Here is an 18847-nt window from a genome sequence, read left to right on the forward strand (position 1 = left end):
GAACAGAATGAGGGCTTTTGCAGTGGAACTTTGAAATTACTGATATTTGCCAGCATGTTGCTGTCCCTGCCACTGTTTTTATTTCGCAACAGTGTCTGAGGAAATAATTAGCTATACAGTATTTGTTTTGCCGTTTACAAAGTATCAAGATGCACATTCAATTTGATGTATGTGTTCAACCCATGAAATGAAATGCCATCCAAATGAGCATATCTTCTAATATTTAATGCACTTCAGTGAAATGTTTCCTGTGGGCAGAAGTCATGAAGAGAGCTGCAGGGCTGCACTGAGATCATCACTGAACAGTTCTTGTTTTTAGCCTTGATATTAAGGGAAGGACTTACATGCATTTTCCCCCATATTCGATAACCTTCCTTTGTTCCATTTGGTCACCTAACACATAAGCTCCTTTTCTGCTGTGAATTTGTTTAAACACAAGTAACCCTTCACTGGCCCATTCATAGTTTGGTGTCACTTACCTACATTTTTAGCCTATCATTTCAAAGATACCATTTAAAATACGCACATTTATAGCTCACTCAAACTTGTTTAATTAAAAGAATGAGAGACCCACTTGAGATGACTTAATTTAGGAGGCGTTTCTTGGGAAGATACAATAGGCTTATTGTAAGGATACAGCCAGTTGGTAATTTACAAGCATTACTTATCTTCCCGCGAAGCCAGTATCCCTGAAACCGGAAACTAGAACACTTGGGTCTCATTTTCCCAGGGTTCTCTTTGCTTCTCACCTCTCTACCAAACAGCTGGCACACTTTCCCTACTTCTAGTTTTTGCTCTTCATAACTTCTGCTTGCTTTTATACAATCATAAGCCCCCATTACACAGGTTGCTGTTCAGCTTAGGGAGAGATCATCTCAAAATGCTCAGTTTAGGGTCCGATCCGCTAGGGCAGGGTCCTGGCTGATATAAAACACGACTGCTGCCCGTCATCAAGGTCGTGGACCAGGAAGACCAGAAGGTGTGGGCAGGCCAGCACCATAAGGCATTTATATATATGGCATATATATGATACACACATAAAAACAAGGTTATCATTTAACTCGACTTTTTATTTTTTATCTTTATTTTTTGTTATTGTTAGAATTAGGCTTGAAATAAAGATTCACACATTGTAATTGATTGATATGTCCCTATAACTCTTTACATTTATCGGTTCCACCTCCCCTCTGTCTTTTCTTTTTTCTCTGCTGGTTACTTATGGAAACAATCAGATCATTTGTCCTATAGGGTTTTCTGTGGTCTAAAATGTGCTGATTGCATCTCCATGGTGTCACTTAACACGTTCCTCCTTCCTGCTATTATTTCCTGTGAATTGGTTGTTAGATCAAAAGTCTCCATCAGATTCAGACTCAGTTGGTAAGACTACCTCCCAGATGATGATTGTACCTCTCTCAGAAGTTCATTCTGTCTCTTTGCCTCTATTTGTGTGATGTGAAGTTATACATAATCATTGCCTACATCCATTATTTCAGTGGGGAATGCAAAACCGTGATATTCTATTATTTTATGTTCATTTATTAGCTGGAACACTTCTATAAAGAGAAACTTTCCCCTCATCATTAACTCGTCTTTTTAATCAGAAAAGTATGTGAGTGGAATTAAGATCATTCCTTTAAATTATCAATTTAGTGTGAGTTTATCACTTGAGTGTTTGCTGTCATCAGGATTTTAGTTCCCTGACCGGGGGCTGAACCCGGGCCCCGGCAGTGAAAGCACTGAGTCCTAACCACTGGACCACCAGGGAATTCCCTCATCAAAAATAAACTTAAGGGACTTGCCTGGCAGTCCAGTGGTTAAGACTCTGCACTGCCACTGCAGGCGGCATGGGTTTGATCCCTTGTCAGGGAACGAAGATCCCATACGCTGCACGGCACAAGACAAATTGGTGGGCTAACTTATCATTACACAAGAAACAGCTGCTCCCAGGAGCCACAATTCATGCCTCTGGTCTTCTGGGAAAGACAAGAAGAATCTTCCACCTTAGCATAGGACTCCTTTGGATTACCCGTCTCCAGTTCAACCGCATTTTTCAAAAAAGTCTGATGCTGCTTCCGCACTGTCAGAAGGAAGCATTTCCCAGTAAAACCCTGGTTGATTACGGATGTACTTGCCACGAACGACTCACGAGCCACACGCTCTTTTTTATGGATGATCAGTAAGATTACTGAAGAGCCTCCTGCCCTCAAAACGCTTTCAACCCTGCCATCCTTCTTTTAGGTGACTGTCTAACAAATGTTTGGAGAAACTACGGGGTGGGGGGAGAGGGGGTGCTGATATGTTGACGTTCCTTTTTCCCTAATCCTTCAAGTCATCCCCGGAAGTCCTGCAACTTTTCTGGAAATAGGTGAGTTCAGGCCCTTGATAGATGCAGATAATGCAGAGAAAAGAGCCTATGTTTTCATATTTTCGTCTCGAGATGTAACCAAAGCCCTTTCAGGTCTAAAATCTTTTCGTTTCCATCACGCAGCCAGGAGCCCAGCAAGACAAGGGAGATAAGGGGGCGGGGGGCGGGGGGCGGGTGGTAGCCGCGGAGGGGGCGGGGGGACATCTTCCATCTTGACAGATCCAGGAAGTTTCCGGAGCGTTAACCCAAGGCTCTGCTCACTTGTACTGGCTCCCGGTTTACCGGAAGCGGAGGAGTACCTGCAGATATCAGTGTGAGCAGAAAATAAATGCTCATGCAGGTTCCTCTGAGTTTCCGTTGCAAGTAGAAAAAAGTAGCAGCAGCATCGCCGTGTGCGCCCGTCGGTGGGACGCTAGTGTCTGTTCTAGGGAGGCCTCGGGCCGCAGGGGGTCGGACAAGAAAAGATGGACGAGGGGAGGGCGAGGCTGGGGAGGGCGGGTGGGCCCGGGGAGGGCGCGAGATCCCCGGGGGAAGCGAACGCGGAGAGCCCCGCATCCTCATCCAAGGTACCGGCGCCGAGGCCACGAGCAGTTCCGCAGCTTCGCGCGGCTCTGCAGGGACCCGGCGCCCCGCACCAGCACCGGTCCTCCCGCGGCCTCGAGCGCAGCGCCCCTGCGGCCCCGCGGCCGCTCGCCTGCCGGCTCCGGCCAGCTGTCCTCGGCCGCCCCGTCCCTCCCCGCCGCCTCCCCCCGGGCTCTTCCCGAAGTAAACAAGCGGCGGGCAGACTCTCCTGGTCTGGACAGATCCCCCCAGGCTAGAGTCTGCAGGGATGGGCGATGCGACCCTTGTGCCATGGCGCCCCATCAGGCTGGAGTTCTCAGTCCTGCCCGCACCAAAACCTCCTTCCCTGTCCCCTTTAACGCAGGGAACAGATGTGGGTCTTCAGAACAAGCCTGGTGCAGCGGGCGAGTGAGGAGGGTGGTGGATGGGATGGGAAAGGGCTGTGTTGTTGTCTAGCTCTTGGTCAAAATGGGATCCGGGAATCATTTAATTATTGCAAGCAGTGGAGGGTGATGGAATAGACATTCCTGCCTGGCACCTGCAGCTGTAGAGACGAGGCCAAGGGAGTTTACGTGTGTTTGGAAAAACCACTGTTTTATATAAATATAGTTATAAAATATATATTTTTTTCCTGATTGCAAAAGTTATGCATCATTGAAGGAAACTTGGAAAACACAAAAAAGAAGTGTGAAACTTCTGTGGCCAGGGCAGGTGGCGGGGCACTGTCCCTGGTCCACGTCCCTCAGGAGCTCCCAACTCAGAGAACAGGAGGAGGTGCTCCCTGCTCCTGGGGCTCTGCGTACACAGGGCTCCGGCCAGCAGTGTGTGGTTTGGGCCAAACGTGGACAAACCTCCCCAGGCCTGTTTTGTCATGCATCAGGTACGACCAGTAGAATGATCTCTAAGATCATTTCCAGATTCTGTGGAAGAGCCTCAAAAGTGAAATCAGGGTCCAAAACGGCGAGGGCCACCTTCTCTATCAAGTCAAATAAAGTGGAATTACTACTTTTCAAGAAATGCTTTACGAACGCCTCCAAAAAGCAGCCATCTGACCCTCTCTATCACTTAGGAGCTCTGTCCCTTAAAAACAGATGCAGATAATAGCACAGGTATTTGACAAGGCAACTTGGTGCCAGTGCCAGTTTAAAAAAGTCCACCGCCAAATTATGACTGTCCTACTGGAAGCTGCACTGATCAGACCATTCTAGAACATGAGCTTAATGCAGACGGAGCACCTTAAAAGGTCTCTGAGAAGTGATCAAGTTGGTAAAGGCACTCAGTGCCACGCTTAACAATAAATGTGAAGGGAAAACTTTCAATGATAAAAAAGGAGACTTGCTTGTATAACTGCAGAGGGCGCACCAAGGATCAGTGGGTGCCAGCAGTAAGCTGTCAGGAACACTTAAAAGTAAGGAAGACCTTGCTAGCATGATTGCTCTTGGGAGCCGGGAGGGGCTGTGGTTCCCCAGCGCTTCCCCAGAGGAAGTCCGGTGAAGGACATGTGAACCAGTGGTTGGAGCAAGAGACCCTTTAAAATCTCTTTCAACACTAAGATGCTAGAGTTACAGCCACAGGTTCTAGTTATAGATGAAACGCTGTGTCATTTTCCAGAAGTAGGGAAAATGCTGGGCCCTGGAACTCATGAAGGATTAAGAACTGAAGAGTCAACTCAGACTGTGCCAAGCTGCTCTAGACCAAGGACGTCCCGCTGAGGGGATGAGTGAGGGCTGAGGTTCAGCTCCCATCCCCAGAACCACCGTGCACCCTGGGGTTTGCCCTGACTGCCTGAGAGGAGGTGCCTTTTTCTAATTCACAAAAAAAGCATAGTACGACCCAGCCCTTACTAACCTGGCAGGTCTAGCTCATCGGCAGGGAATCATAGCGTGGGCTGCAAAGGGTAGGTGGCCCACAGGAAGACAGCTGATAACTGGGCTGTTAAGTCAAGTTTGGGATCCACACAAGACCAAGGAGAAAATCTCGAAACCATTTCAGACTCATAGACATTCTCCCAAACCTGCATTGTGTGTTACTGAAAGGCACTTCCTTTCTCTCTGTCCTGACAGAGTCCATCTTCTTTCACTTGACAAGTGGACAGATTTAACTTTCTATGGGGATAAAGACTCAGCAGACCTTAACAAGCTTCCTCCAAAATCATTTCATATCTATAGCATAATTCGAGACGCCCCCCAAAAGAAGGCAGAGGAGGGCGGAAGGAGAGGTGGGGGAAGAGGAGGTGAGTTGGGGATCCCACATCTTTCTTCACGGTGGTGCTGTATTTTATTTTCCCAGCTTTTGCTAACGCGTTATTTCTTCTTCCATTCTTTTTTTTAAATTGAAGTAGAGTTAATGTACAATGTTGTGTTAATTTCTGCTCTAGAGCATAGTGATTCACTTATACATATACACACATTCTTTTTCATCTTCTTTTCCATGATGGTTTATCACAGGATATTGACTATAGTTCCCTGTGCTCTACAGTAGGACCTCGCTGTTTATCCATTCTCTATATATACTAGTTTGCATCTGCTAACCCCAAGCTCCCACTCCATCCCTCCCCCACTCGCCCTCCCCCTTGGCAGCCACAAGTCTGTCCTCTATGTCTGTGAGTCTGATTATGTTCCCTAGACAGGTTCATTTGGAACATGTTATTTTAAATTCCTGATAAGTCTGCCTTGAGATGCTCCTGGGACCGGGCCCTGCAGAACCGGGAACAGAACCGCCAAGCCCAGGCTGTGCCCTTGCTGCTGTTGAAAGCCCTGACCTCCCATGCGTCACGGGCCCCTGAGGCCACAGTAGCAGCGCCGGGAACAGGGCCTCTGCCCCAAACCACCAGCTGCTCCCTTATCACACGTTTGGGTTCTTAACTGTGCATCATTCAAGCGATTTAATTGTGTTCACTCTCTAGAGAACGTAAAAAATGTTTAAAAATGAAAAGGGAAGTGGAAAACCCACCAAGGTAACCCCTTATTCCTAAGCCAACACTGGAACATACACAGCCATTATCAGTTTTATTTTCCAGAGAATAAAGACGCACTGTCTTTGCAGCCCAGAGCTTTCTCCTCTTGGAGGGGACACACACTCTGGCCAGAGGGGGCCGGCCTGGGCTTGGGTCTTTCTCGCCCTCTAGTGACCAGAGGGAAGCAGCACCCACCTGGGAGGACGGCCGGCTGCCCTTTGCTGTTGACACAGAAAGCGAGGTCCTTCTAGGGGAAACTGAGACTCAGTGTTTCAACGAACGTGTCTCGGTGTCATGCGGTGACCTCAGTAAGAGGCTGTGAGCCCTGTTCCCAGAAGCTTCCTAGGGCCTCGGACAGTAACGAATAAGCTCCTCTGGGCGTGAGGCCGGGGAAGCTGGTGGCAGCAGGTGAGGTGTGGCCCACGGCTGTGACCGCCGTTCTGAACAGAGCGCCCTTCCCCGTGAGGGTCTGTGTCACCCGCCGGCAGGCCAGCGCGCCTCCCAAGGAGGAGGTCATACCTGGGCCACCCTGGTTCATTCTTTGGTTTTTTTTGTATTTTTGATGGAAATGCGTTTACTGAACAGAACCCCTGAGAGGCATTGCCTCTGAGACCTCTGAGACCTAAACGTGTGCATTGTTCCTACAAATCCACAAACTCTTCTGGCCAATTTCAACTTTCAAAAGCAAACAGAAAACCTCCAAACACATGAATTAAACAGAGATCCCCTCCTGTCCTGATCCACGCAACACCGAAGGAAGGTGACTGACATTCCCCGGCCCTGAGGGTGGCAGTGCGCCTTGGACGCGCCCTGGGGCCCCACGGCCCGCCCTCACGTGACCCGAGAACCTGACTCTCATTTGGGTCGAGATCAAAGCCAAGCGGCTAACAGGATCATTCAGGCTCCAACTCCACATGAGTTGCCAGTCTAGACTGATCAAGTTAATCAAACAGTTCCTCTGGTGCTAAGTGAGAGCTACGTGAGGCCACGTGAGCCTCTTTTAAATTAAATCATGGAGATGATCGCGTCTGTCTCTGACTGTAGAGCTGAGGAAGCTGAGCGGAGGTTCACCCTCCACCCCGGGGGCTACAGCGGCTGAGGCTCCTAAGGAGACTCTAGGCTCAGGGCATCACTGTCTGGCCGTCTCAAAGGGAGAAGCTGTAACGGGCCACCACATTCCCTGTCCGTTTCTCTTTGAATCAGGGTATGGGGAGAAATTGTGAGCGTTTCTGAAAGTCCATAGCAACATTTTGGCGATACTGAAAGGCCAAATGACCTCTTGACAAAAGGAGTAATTTGAGGGAGAGGGGAAAAGGAGAAGAGAGAACTTTTGCTGCTCAGAATAGGGCTGTTTACAAGTTGATTGAATCACCGTCACACCCAGACCTCACTCACCTCCTACGAGCCTGAAGTGAGGATTTCTGGGAATGGGTTTGGGGTCGTTCCTGGATTTCAGCTTTCGTTGCAGGAACCAGCCTGCCTAGGTAGCTGTCAGTGACCGTTTTCCCTGATGCTTGATTCAATGTGCAATCTCCCTCTGCTCCGACCTTAGCCTTTTCCTGTAGAAAATGTTCCCTGACCCTGACCCTGACCTCGGCGTCATTAGGTACATAAACCAAAGCAACGAGAATCATAGCCTTCACACCAGCCAGGATGCCCGCGCCCACCAGGGAAGTGGTTTCCAGGGAAGGGACCCCTCAGGGCTCCTGACTGAGGCCCATACCTTATTTCCCTCTTGAGGAGGATGGTGGGAGCCCCACCAGTCACTCCTGGAGATGACATCTCTTCCAGGCCACCAGGAAGGTAGCCGCGACCTCCCCTGGGGCCCTGCCCTCAGGGGACCCAGCTTCCCACCTGACCTGCTGCTCCGCGAGGTCCTTCCTCCTCTGAGTAGCAAGTGCTTGGAACTTTGTGATCTGGATGCAAGAAAGGCAGTGGGAGAAGAGCCCGGGGCTGAGCGTCACCTTGACCCCAGCTCTGGGTTTGGATCAGCCCTCACTGAGCCCCTTGGGGTAGCAGAATCCTCAGCTACAAAATGAGCCAACCTGAAAACTGGCTTCTCGAGTCCCTTGAGGCTCTAGAATCCAGAGCCTCCCTTGTGATGCCCGCCCGTGTGGCGGAGGGTGAGTAACAGGCCGGCAAGGTGGGGTCCTTCAGGTGGAGAAAGACAGGTATCACGGGGTAGCGCTCACGCGTGCAGTCTAATTTAAAAATGATACAAATGAGCTTACTTACAAGACAGAAACAGACTCGCAGATTTTGAAAACAAAGTTACCAAAGGGGAAACTTGGCAGAGAGGGATAAATTAGGAGCTTGGGATGAACATACACGCACCACTATGTATAAGATAGATCACCAACAAGGACCTGCTATAGGGCACCGGGAACTCTACTCAATCATCTGTGATGACCGATATGAGAAAAGGACCTAAAAAAGAGTGGATATATGTGTATGTATAACTGAATCACTTTGCTGTACACCTGAAACTAATACAACATTGTAAATCAACTAGAGTCCAATAAAATTTTTAAAAAAAGAAAGAAAAAAGCGGGGCCCTTGTTCTTGGTCTCTGCAAAGCCTCCAAGACCTAGTTCACGGTTCTCAAATGTGAGCAAGTGTCGGAATCATCTGGAGGGCTTGTTAAAACAGACTGATTGGGGACTCACCTGGTGGCGCAGTGGTTAAGAATCCGCCTGCCAAGGAAGGAGACACAGGTTTGATCCCTGGTCCGGGAATATCCCACATGCCGCGGAGCAACTAAACCCGTGTGCCACAACTACTGAGACCACGCTCTGGAGCCTGTGAGCCACAACTGCTGAAGCTCACGTGCCACAACTACTGAAGCCCGCACACCTAGAGCCCATGCTCTGCAGCAAGAGAAGCCACCGCAATGAGAAGCCCGCGCACAGCAACGAAGACCCAACACAGCCAAAAATAAATAAATAAATTTATTTCTAAAACAATTAAAAAAAACAGATTGGTGGGCCCCAGGCCCAGGGCTTCTGTTCGGCGGGTCGGGAGTGGGGCCTGAGAACCCGCATCCTGACAAGCCCCCAGGCATTGCTGATGCTCCTGATGCTGCTACACTTGGAGGACCTTCGCCCTGAGCTTCACGGGAGGCACCAAGTACCACCCCCAGCCCCCAGCCCCAGAAGACGTGGCGAGAGACGGTTGAGGGCTTGTGCACCTGCTCCACCAGCAAGACGGAGGCTCCTCCAGATCCACACTGAGACCTACACCTGCTGCCAGGCTGCCAGATACCCTATGACCTGTCTCCTGGCGTTAGCCTCACGGAAAAGCATGTAGTGACAACTAATAGTTATGTAACGCTTTACGGTCTCTGAAGAGTTCTGCTTTACCTCATTTGTTCATCCTGACAATCCTATGATACAGAGAGGGGAGGTATTATTATCCCCATTTTCAGAAGAGGAAACTGCAGTTCCTAGTGGTCCCGTCTTTGATCTGCATCACAAAGCTAAAAGGCAATGGAGCAGGGACCCAGGACCCACCCAAGGCTTTAGAGTCACTTTACCAAGCCACCCTTCCAGATACTCTTCTGGGTAATTGGGGCACTATTTCTAACCAAATAATTATTTCTTTGAGTTGCTAACTTGGTATCACCTTAACACAGGCAAAGCATTATTATTCAGAAAGCCCTTTTCTCTGGCCCAACTGTCATAACCCAGTAGAAACCTGAGCGGGAAGCTTACTCTTGCATTAGAAGGTCAGCCACTCTAGTGAAATAGTAAATTAATTTAGATCATATTTCAATCATCATTAGTATCAAATAGTTTTTCTGTGTTGCCCCACGTGCTAGAGAAGTGCTCCCTGGATAAGACTGCCAGAGGGAAAATTTGATACTTAGTTCTCAGTTTTGATTTTTAAAATCTCTTATCGCTTTCTGGATTCCTTTCTGTGTTCACTTAACTTGGTTAACAGCAAGTCCTCGGAGACAGTTGGCAGACGGGTGGTATAAAGTGACAGCTGCAACTGGAGGGAATGGAGGCGCCCTCCCCTGTACACACCCTTCACCATCAGTGGCAATGAACTTCCCAAGCACGTCCATCGTCCCTTCCGGGAGCGCTGCCTGTGATGAGTCTTTCATGCTGAAAGCTCCAGTGCAGCCACAGGGAATGTGGGCCTCTTTATTAGGATAAAGGAACCACACCAAAAAAATCACCCATCATCTTAATTGTTTCTACTTGCGGACAAATGGACTGTCTTACAAGGACTCGACTGTGCTTGTTGTGTTATGAAACACTGACTTGGGATAGAGCTTTTGCGAAAAAGATTAAAAACTTTTCTCCTTCTTCCTGAGATTCTCATCCCATCACAGGGTCCTGCATCCCTCATTAGCAATGCGGCAAGGCTGGGTGGAGCCTAGGTTCTGACCAGTGGGATCTCCCAAGTCACACGGTACCGAGAGAGTTGAGCTTTCTGTCTTACGATCAAATCCCTGTCCAAGCAAGCCTGAGGCCCTGAGACAAGATTCTAAGCAGAGAGGGAAGGACAAATATCGTTGGCCTCCTGGCCGACATGAAGCTTGGATAGTCTCCAAGCACCAGTGGGAAAGAGATGGGCCTGGGAGAACGGCAGTGGCCGAGCAGAGGAGGGCAGAGGCTGGGTTGATGTGTGGACTGCGGTGTGAACAGTGCTAGCCATGGGGAAAGGAGCAAAAAAATTATTAAAATAAGTGTTTAGTAAAAGCTTATTAAAGAAGTTTCAGCAAAATGATTTCTAGCAAACTGGCTGAGAGCCACCCAGAGATGCCAGCTGGTCTCTCCCTTGACGTCTTCCTAGCCTGGGTTTTACAAACTCAACCAACTACCTTCTCACCTAAATTTGGTAGCAGTTATGCCTCTTCTTTAACTATTACCTTGGTTTAGAATACAAAGCGCTGGCTTCTGAGTTAACGGTTCAACAAGGATGCTTTCCTGCCTGTAAACCTCCCGGGCCTCACACGCCCCCTACGTGTTCCTCCCCCAGAGTTTAGGGGGCAGTGGACTGGGGCGAGGAAGGCACGCTTGGACCCCAAACGCCACCTGCACCCTGGCAACACCGTGACTAGGTCTGTGATTCCTCCAGTGTTTTGTTTTTCTTAATAAAGATGGATCTAATGGAGCTGTTTGTTTGTCATACACTTGGTGGCAGTCTTCACATCTTCCTAAGCCTTTATTTTTTCATTTTTAAAATGGGAATAAAATAACCATTTCATAAGGATACGGGGAGGAAAAACAAGACGTTACGTGCAACGCACGTAGCACAACGCCCGTCATGGAGGACGTGCTTCCTCGTTATCTGATTATCTGGTGCAGCAGCCCTAGGGTTCTGGCCAGGAGCCGTGTGCTGCACAGGTTATGTGATCTGAGAAGTGATGCCAGAAGGTGATTCCTGCTTCAATGTCTCCCTCCATTTTCTTGTTGACCAAGTGGAGGTCCCGGTGATAATTCCTGCCGCCTGGGAACATCGTGAGGTTTAACTAAAATACTACACGAGGGACTGTCTCCTAAGCTGCAAAGACTGGTTCCTAGTATTCTAAGGGGCTGACATGTGAGGAGGGACCGTGACCAGGAGGATGAGGACGAAGAAGGAAGAAGCAGGAAGACACTGAACACAGACTTTTCCCGCCCTCTATCACACCCAGAGGCTACCCCAGCTTCTCTGAGAAGTCCAGCTCCCCAAATACGGTTGTGCTGCTGCAAAGAACGGGCTTGTGCCAGAAGCAAACAGTTTACCATCACTCACTCTTTAGATTGAGAGGTTCCAGACTCACTGCTCATATTCCTGGGTCAATAGCACGCAGATAACGCCGGAAGCCACGGCTTCTGGAATGCAGGCCCCTGGGGCTACCGAGCACCTCCCTCACTCCCGCTACAGGATCACCCTTCCCTCCCCACGCCCGCCAGCGCTGGAGAGATGGGATGGCCAGGACGGCGTGGACTGCAGTCTCCCCTAAAGCACTTCTGTTCCACCAGCCAAGGCCCACCAAGCAAATGGCAAAGTATATGGACACTTGCTGTCCTGCCCAGACTGACCTTTGAACACATGAGAAAATGAATAACCACAAAAGAGTTAGGTTATCACAAGGTTCATTCTCTTCTGAAGTAACAAAAGTCACACCAGTGTGTTGAAGTCTGATACCCTCTCCCCCTCCCCCTGCTACAGCGTCCTCATAATAACATTACGAGCTCAGCCTGGAATGTCAACTTGAACTTCAGCATTTGTGGCACAACCAACCATAACTCCGTTTAAGCAGACTTTTTTTATTTGATTGAGCATTCCAATTTACTCTGCACTTCCTGAGGTCCTTGGGTTAAAACAACATGATCTAATGCAATGAAAACCAGCAAGAAAATATATTCCTTATTTCCAGTAGCACCAGGCCAATTGAATCCACCCAAGCACACTTCAACGGTGTTAATCAGCCTGGAGATGAAATGGTTTTCTCTCCTTTCTTTATGTCCACACATTCAACTCAGAAGCCCGCCCCCCATTCCACTCAGTCTTCTGATGGTATGTAAACTTTCACAGTTTCAGGAATAACCCAGCATCTCTTGGAGCTAAAAGCTAGTGTCACTGAATAGTTCTGAGGCATATTAGACCAAGAAGAAAAGAAGTTCAACCTTCAATAGTTAATTCTAATTCTATAACTCCTGCCGGGAGTGTGGGGTATAAGAACTTTATAATATTCTTTTTTTTGTTTTTAATATTTATTTATTTATTTATTTTGGATGCCTCGGGTCTTAGTTGTGGCATGCAGCATCTTTCGTTGCGGCACGCAGGCTGTTCAGTGTGGTGCACGGGCTTCTCTCTAGTTGTGGTGTTTAGCGGTTGTGGCGCATGGGCTTAGTTGCCCCGTGGCATGTGGGATCTTAGTTCCCCAATCAGGGATCAAACCGGTGTCCCCTGCATTGCAAGACAGATTCTTAACCACAGGGAAGTCCAAAACTTCATAATATTCTTGAGGACATAAAACAAGGAAAGGGATCAGGGAGAAGTTGGTACTGACTTGGGCTTTCAAGCAAAGATGGGACTTGGTAGATGAAAAGGAGAAAAGAGGATGAGCTGCCACACGGGGCCACACAGTGAAGGCAGGTACGCACAGGTAAGCCTGGCATGCGTGCCCTCAACAAGTGCTAACAGGGCATGTTCCGTGTGCCAGGAAGCGGGCCAGATCCGGGGGCCATCGACGAACGCAAATATCTCCTGGAATCTGCACTCTCGTGAAGGCAGACAGACAACAAGAAATAGGTGAGTAACATGTGGACATGGCGGATGGTAACAAGTGCTCAGGTGAAAGGCAGAGCCAGGAAGGGGGGAGCTGGAGTCACGGAGTCACTGTCCCACAGAGTGACCGAGGGACGCCTCTCTGAAAAGTGACCGTCTCAGTAAGACGTGGGGGAGGTGAGGGAGTGAGCTCGACAGCTCGATGGGGGAAGAGTGTTGTGCACAGAAGGTACAGTAGGTGCAAAGGCCCTGAGGTAGAACTACGTGCAAGGAGGGAAAGCACGCTTTCTCAACAGGGAGACGTCGTCCAAAGGGGCAGAAAGTTCACTCTTGGAGGATGAAAAAAACTTACTCTTTTAATGTGTAAAGCAGGGGTCCCCAACCTCCAGGCCATGGACTGGTCCTGGTCCGCGGCCTGTTAGGAACCAGGCCACACAGCAGGAGGTGAGTGGTGGGCAGGCGAGTGAAGCTTCATCTGCATTTACAGCCGCTCCCCGTCGCTCGCATGACCGCCTGGACCACCCCCCCCGACCCGTCCATGGAAACACCGTCTTCCACGAATCCGGTCCATGGTGCCAGAAAGGTTGGGGACCACTGGCGTAAAGCACAAACACAGAGATGGTAGATAATCAAATGTAGTATATTTATGGCATTAAGATTTCATGGGGGGTGGGCCTCCCTGGTGGCGCAAGTGGTTGAGAGTCCGCCTGCCGATGCAGGGGATACGGGTTCGTGCCCCGGTCTGGGAGGATCCCATATGCCACGGAGCGGCTGGGCCCGTGAGCCATGGCCGCTGAGCCTGTGCGTCCGGAGCCTGCGCGTCCGGAGCCTGTGCTCCGCAACGGGGGAGGCCACAACAGTGAGAGGCCCGCATACCGCAAAAAAAAAAAAAAAAAAAAAAAGATTTCATGGGGTGGTGTAAGAGGGTCAATAGGAAAAAAATATCTAAATAGGCATTTCCCTTCTGCTCCCGGCGGAGGCAATAACGAAAAAACGTCAAGAAACAGAGTTTGAGGAACAGTAAAGGGACCGAGATGGCTAGAACGGAGTGAGCAAGAGGCGTAGAAGAGAACAGAGCAGGTGCGGGAAATGGTCCGATAGGTCGTTGTAAACCCTCTGGCTTTTACTCTGAGGAAATGACAGACGTTGCATCACACAGGAGTGATGCGACTTAGCTTTTAAAAGAAGCCCTCTGGCTGCTGCATTGAGAGTAGACTGTGGGATGACCACCGCGGGTGGGCGCTGTGGCCCAGGTGCCAGGTGATGGTGCTCCGTCTAGGATGTCCAGGGGAGGTGGTGGGAAGCAGTGGGTTCTGCATCTGTTGAAGATGAGACAGACAGGAGACGCATGGATTGAATGTGAGGGTGAAAGAAGGAGAGTCGAGCATGACTCCAGGTTTTGGCTGGAAGGCCAGGAAGGAGGGGGCGAATGCCGAGCAGTAGAAGGGGGACGCGGGCGAAGCACCAGGAAGAATCGCCACTGTCCTCGAGGGGACCACTGAGAGAGGAGCAGGAGAGGCCGTCAGGAGGCTGGGCCTGGTATGAGTGTGAGACGCCTTTGTGCCCAAAGACAGACGTTGAGGAGAGACTTGAATCTCAAAGCCTGGGGTCCAGGGGAGGGGCCCGGGCTGCAGATATAAATCTGGTCCGAGAGGCCTGGCAGTGAGATCAAGAAGGCTGTGAGGTGGGGAAGAAAAAGGAACAAAAAGAGAGTAAACAAAGAGAAAACAAATTCAGTGGATCCACACGCAAGTATGCCAATAATTATGTTAGAGATTGATGGATTAAACACTCCAGTTGAAAGGCAGAGACGGTCAGAATAGAGATTCTATATATATGCTCTGTCCAGAAGAAATGCAGGTTAAATATAACAACACATGTAAGCAGAAAGTAAGCGGATGGAGAAGGATACATGAAGCAAAGAGCGGGCATGAGACGGCTCAGTGCTGTGTTACTACAGAGAAAACAGACCTTAAGACAGGAAGTACTTCCAGAGACGAAAGGGGACATTTCATTGAGATAAAATGATCAGCTCATCCAAAGTCATAACAACCATAAATGAGTGTGTGTCTAACTACAGAGATTCAAAACACATGAAGCAAATATTGCTATAATTAAAGGGAGAGGGAGACCTATCCTCAATTCTAGTGTGAGATTTTAACAGCCCCCTCTCAGCAATTGACAAGATTGCTAATAGAATAACTAGGCAGAAATCAAGAAACACAAGAAGATCTGAACACCACCGCCTACGTTTTTAGGTACCTGACAAGGGCGGAGCACCGTTCTTTTCACTCATGGTACCTCTAGCAGCATAAACTATATGCTGGGCTAGAAAAAAGCCTCTATAAACTTTAAAATATTGAAATCATATAAAGTATGCTCTCTGACTATAACGAAATTAAATTAGGAATCAATAATAAAAATATAACTAGGAAACCCCCAAATATCTGAAAATTAAACAACACACTTCTGAACAATCCACAGACTGAAGAAGAAGTTAAAAGGGACATTAGAAAAGGTTTCAACAGACTCACAGACACAGAAAACAAACTTATGGTTACCAAAGGGGAAAGGGAGTTTGGGATTAACAGATACACACTACTATCTATATATAAAATAGACAAGCAATAAGGACCTACTGTATAGCACAGGGAACTATATTCAGTATCTTGTAATAAACTATAGTGGAAAAGGATCTGAAAAAGAATATATATATGTAACTTAATATATTTATATATAACATATATATATATATAACTTAATCACTTTGCTGTACACCTGACACTAATACAACACTATAAATCAAGTAAACTTCAATAAAAAATAAAATAAAAATGAAAGCAAACAAAACAAAACAAAGAAGTTTTCGAACGGAAGGATAATAAAAATACAACATATCATAATTTGTGGAAGGCAGCCAAAGCAATACTTAAAGAGAAATACACAGACTGCAATCTTTTAATTTAGAATCTAGAAGTCCAGCACAGGTCACCCCATTCTAGAGTTTGAGTGCTTCTGACCTTTTAATCCTGCCTCAACAAGGGAGAAGCTCTCACTGAATGACTGAAGGTTTGCAAGCTTATCACAGGGTCCTACCCCCAACTCCCAAAAGCCCAAGTGTCTCCAAGAAAGATGCTTGGCCTACAGGAGAACTCAGAGCAGAAGGCAACCCTCCAACACCGTAAGTGCAGGCTTGCTTTGATACAGATTTCTGGGAGGTTGGTGAATGAAGGCCATGAAATACAGTAAGTTTCTGGAAAGTCCAAGAACTTGAAACATCACCATCCCAAAATAAACCGTAAATGAGGAGATGCCACCAGAAGGCTCTGAACACTGTGAGGATGTTTTCCCAGCTCTGGTCTAGATACGTCACAGTTTCTGGTTTTAGGTCCAAGCCTGATTCAGTTTTCTAGATAAATAAACCCTCCCCAGCCCTGATCCTGAAGCTTTGCCCGAGCAGAACTGGTCTGGCGTCGGTGGAAGGCATCCAGAGCAGGACTTCACAGCTGAGGCCGGAGCTCGTGTTTAATCAGGCGCCTACGAGCCTCTGGGAGAAAGATCAGGCCCCGTCAACAGGTCTGCTCAAGTGGCACCGGTGACGACGCTGGCCAGGGCACCGAGAGCGTCTAGTTACAGTGTGGCCACAAAACTCCTACTTCTCGCTCCTCCTCTGAATCAGAAAGCGTCGGCGCTGGACTCCCTGCCGCCCCTGTGCACACCTCGCACATGGCGCACACGCCCCTCTCAGCTGCCTGCTGGTCCGTACAGGCTCTTCTCCCTGAACCCATCTCTTCGTTAACTCAGATCCCAGCGCATCCCAGGCTGGAAGAGGCCTCCACACGCACCCCCGCCTGGCCCCTCGGGCTGCCCCAAGCAGACCCCGCCTCTTTCTGCAGCCCTCCTGGGGTTTAGAGACCCTCCTGCCTGCAAAGTCTTCCTTTGCGAGACCTACAGACTTGACAGGATTTTAAACATCACACGTCCCCTCGGAGCATCCTCAGCGGAGGCACCATCCCTGCGGCGACGCCCCTTCACCTGTCTGGGGACCACTGGACGTCACGGCCCAAACCTCTCCGGACGTGACCCGTTCCAGGTCTCTGCAGCTCTGACTCCTGCCGGGCAGGGCCCCGGCTTGCAGAGCCCAGGGCTGGGCCCCACGCGGGCTGCAGAGGGTGTGGCAGGGACGGGACACGGCAGACTCAGCTAGACCGCGGCCCCGCTCCCCCTCCCCTGGTCGCAGAGCTGGGGGTAGAGGTGGCAGGCGGCGGCGGCGGCGGCGGCGGCAGGGGGGGCGGTCTCCGGGTGACGGGCCACACGAAGCCGCTGCCGTTACTCCCTGGCGCCCCGGCGCGGAGAGGCCTCGCTGGCGGCCTCCGTGCCTCTACCAGGAGCCGCCGCCCAGGCCTGAATTCCCCCGCACAGCCCCCGGCCGCCCAGGGGCCGCTGTCCTGCCCGCAGGGCGGGTGAGCGGGCAGCTCCCCGGCTACACAGGCCGCGACCCCAGGCGTCCCGTGGCGCGTGCAGGGCGCTCGTGACCCCTGGGCAGTTGGGCCGGAGCCTGTGACCAGGCCCGCCTCTGCCAGCCTCCCTGAGGGCCACCTGGCCCCGAGGGAAAAGCGTTCCTCCCAAATGTTTACCTGGCACGTGGCAGGACAGCTAGAGCGGAGGGGTCAGGAGTTCCCCGCACGTCGAGAGTGCGGTCAGGCCTCTCGCCCTCGTGCGCGGCGGCAACGTCCCCCTCCTCAGGGACAGAGGCTTATTCACGCCGGGCAGCCGGCCGCGCGGGCGGGACGCCTCCCCGCCTCCCTACCTTCCGGCCTTTTTATTTTATTCTGTGTGACTTTAAATAGTATTTATTTGTTTGTCTGTTGGGCTGCGCCGGGTCTTAGTTGCAGCGAGTGAGATCTGGCTCCCCGGCCGCGGATGGAGCCCGGGTCCCTGCCCTGGAAGCGCGGACCCTTAGCCACCAGGCCCCCAGGGCAGTCCCCCTTCCTGCCTTTCGGGTGGACTTCTGGAGGCTTCCGTGCGCATGCCCCGTGTCCACGACCCCCCAGAAGAGGCCTTCCTTTCCCCCGGGCCCCGACCCTTCTGGAAAGGCGGGCTGGGTTCACGGCGGGAAGCACTCGGCTGCTCGGCCTCTGCCAAGTGGCTGCGGGCGGTGTGGACAACCAGGCCTTGACCTCGTCAGAGAGCCCTGAGCCCCGCTTCGTTCGGCTCTCCTTGCGGGCGGCGGGGCCCCTGGCTCTGGCAGCGTCGGGCTGGCGGCCCCACAGCCCGTCACCCACACGGGGGTGGTTCCGAGAGGGAAGGTCGCGGTCCCTGGAGGCGCCCGCGGCGGAGCTGAGCCGCGCTGCCCCGGGCGAGCCTTGGTCCTCGGCGCAGAGAAGGGCGCTGACTCCTGCTGCCGCCCCGAGCCGCCCCCGAGCCGCCAGCCCGGCCGGACGCTAAGGTCCCGCAGCCAGGGCCCAGCAGGGCCCACAGTGCCAAGGTGGGCTTTTACTCCCTCTGGCGTAACAAACCTCGCTGGGCCTGTTGGGCAGGTGTACGGGGTCCCTGCCTCCCCGAGGGCCTGGGGCCCTGATGAGGCAGCGCCGCGTGGTCCCGCCCCTGCCCCCACCTGCCCAAGGCAGGACCCCTCCCTGGCACACGCACACACGCACGCACACACCTACACACGCACACACGCACGTGCGTGCACACACGCACGCACGCAGCACAACACGCACACGCATGCAGCA

Source organism: Mesoplodon densirostris, chromosome 4, assembly GCF_025265405.1.
Source record: "Mesoplodon densirostris isolate mMesDen1 chromosome 4, mMesDen1 primary haplotype, whole genome shotgun sequence".
Taxonomy (NCBI): domain Eukaryota; kingdom Metazoa; phylum Chordata; class Mammalia; order Artiodactyla; family Ziphiidae; genus Mesoplodon; species Mesoplodon densirostris.